A 2,500-nucleotide genomic window follows, 5' to 3' on the forward strand; every position below is an offset into this window, starting at 1 on the left:
TGCACCGCAATGTAACGCAATTTGCACCGCAATGTAACTCAATTTGCACCGCAATGTAACTCAATTTGCACCGCAATGTAACTCAATTTGCACCGCAATGTAACTCAATTTGCACCGCAATGTAACTCAATTTGCACCGCAATGTAACTCAATTTGCACCGCAATGTAATGCAATTTGCACCGCAATGTAATGCAATTTGTACCGCAATCTACCCCCACATTGTGCCTTAACCTAACCCACATTGTGCCTTAACCTAACCCACATTGTGCCTTAACCTAACCCACGTTGTGCCTTAACCTAACCCACGTTGTGCCTTAACCTAACCCACGTTGTGCCTTAACCTAACCCACGTTGTGCCTTAACCTAACCCACGTTGTGCCTTAACCTAACCCAAGTTGTGCCTTAACCTAACCCAAGTTGTGCCTTAACCTAACCCAAGTTGTGCCTTAACCTAACCCAAGTTGTGCCTTAACCTAACCCAAGTTGTGCCTTAACCTAACCCAAGTTGTGCCTTAACCTAACCCAAGTTGTGCCTTAACCTAACCCAAGTTGTGCCTTAACCTAACCCAAGTTGTGCCTTAACCTAACCCAAGTTGTGCCTTAACCTAACCCAAGTTGTGCCTTAACCTAACCCAAGTTGTGCCTTAACCTAACCCAAGTTGTGCCTTACCCTGCTCTGTAATTGGCATATGACACGTTACATTAATGTATTGTCCAACCGCAACCCGCTCAGAATGTTGTGTACACAGCTACGTGTCATCTCCCCATAACAGCTGCATTGCAGTGTGGTACGCCATAGAGACGTGTGGGAGTAATGGACGCAGTGGATGGCGATCAGCATGAGCCGTCTGTTCATGTAGTGGCGCGTGTATGCAGACGTAGTAGTCTCTTCTCACACAATGTGATAGCACGGTGCCCCGCGTTCCACATCTGCGACATGCTACAGAGGCCGGTTGACAGTTGGTCGCGCAATGGACATCGCATACGTACGGGGGCACCTTCCACGTGCCCTCTAGTCGGGCACATTTTGTTGCGTGGATGTGAGCGGATGTAGTGTGTCTTGACACCTGACAGGCAGGCATGCAATAATAGTTGACTTTGCAAACGGGGATGGACGTGTACGTTTACTGGTGACGTTACGCAAATGAACAACTGGTAACCCGTTGTGGTGCGGTTGTCCTTGCTGGAGGTACATCTGTGAGGGCAACGATCGGTACAGCTACGAAGCGGTCCCCACCATACCAACGAACGTGAATGTGAATCTGGGTGTGAAGCGATACGCGGCTGTGGGTGGGTGGGACTGTCCCCGGCCGGTGAGGGGGGGCCGCCCGGCGTGCTGGCCGCGCGGTGCGTGGGCGCACGCGCTACAGCCGGCTGGTGGGGGCGCCCAGTGGCAGGCGCGCCGGCCGACGGACGCGGCAGGCGGCGCAGCTGCGCGCCGGGGCACCCTGCGCGCGGCGCCGTGCAGCCAAAGTGGGTCCTCGCCGGCCCGGTGCGAAGCGCGGTGGACATCTGCAGTGTGCTGGTCCGATTGAGGACTGTGTGCGTTGAGGATGCGCCGCCGCCCGGCACTCGGCGCCGCGACGCCGTCTGCTGCTCGGTCGCCCCAGCGGTTCTCGCTGGTGGTTTGTATCGCAGTTGTGCAGACGTGTTGGCACGTGCGCTGTGCTGGGAGAGTTCGCTTCGGCACCCACGTGGGGCCTTTGCCCTTCTGTGGCGCTGGCGTTGGAGCTGCCGGTCACCGTAGGTGGCGCGTGTTGTCTCCCGCCGGCAATGCCACGACAGCACGCTCCCGGGCCTCTGTCGGCAGCGGCAAGCTCAGTTGGGAGCACGGGTGGTCGCACCTAAAGCGTCTACTCGCCTAACTCCGGGCGATTGCGCCTCTCTCGAACCCGACCAAGTACTTAGGACGGCGCTGCGCGCCGCCGGGACCTGAGAGGGTTTCGAGGTGTATTGTGCAGGGGAGCTCAGCCTCCTCCTGTTTGCAGAATAATTGAGCGGACGCTTGCGTGTTCGCGCGGAGCCCCTGGGACACACTCCCGGGCGGCCGGCTGCTCAGCTCTAGTTGACGCAGCTCCCTGGTTGATCCTGCCAGTAGTCATATGCTTGTCTCAAAGATTAAGCCATGCATGTCTCAGTACAAGCCGCATTAAGGTGAAACCGCGAATGGCTCATTAAATCAGTTATGGTTCCTTAGATCGTACCCACGTTACTTGGATAACTGTGGTAATTCTAGAGCTAATACATGCAAACAGAGTCCCGACCAGAGATGGAAGGGACGCTTTTATTAGATCAAAACCAATCGGTCGGCTCGTCCGGTCCGTTTGCCTTGGTGACTCTGAATAACTTTGGGCTGATCGCACGGTCCTCGTACCGGCGACGCATCTTTCAAATGTCTGCCTTATCAACTGTCGATGGTAGGTTCTGCGCCTACCATGGTTGTAACGGGTAACGGGGAATCAGGGTTCGATTCCGGAGAGGGAGCCTGAGAAACGGCTA

The 2,500-nt window shown here is 55.6% G+C and overlaps 1 non-coding gene across 1 annotated transcript in view; it reads left to right on the forward strand.

The window, feature by feature from the left end:
- The first annotated feature begins 2,076 nt into the window (after positions 1 to 2,076).
- Positions 2,077 to 2,500, forward strand: part of LOC126141755 (small subunit ribosomal RNA) — a 1,909-nt gene continuing 1,485 nt past the window's right edge. The window contains exon 1 of the ribosomal RNA XR_007529590.1: positions 2,077 to 2,500. This exon is cut by the window's right edge and continues 1,485 nt beyond it. This is a non-coding gene — a ribosomal RNA (small subunit ribosomal RNA).

The sequence above is a fragment of the Schistocerca cancellata genome, unplaced genomic scaffold (genome assembly GCF_023864275.1).
Source record: "Schistocerca cancellata isolate TAMUIC-IGC-003103 unplaced genomic scaffold, iqSchCanc2.1 HiC_scaffold_746, whole genome shotgun sequence".
Classification (NCBI taxonomy): domain Eukaryota; kingdom Metazoa; phylum Arthropoda; class Insecta; order Orthoptera; family Acrididae; genus Schistocerca; species Schistocerca cancellata.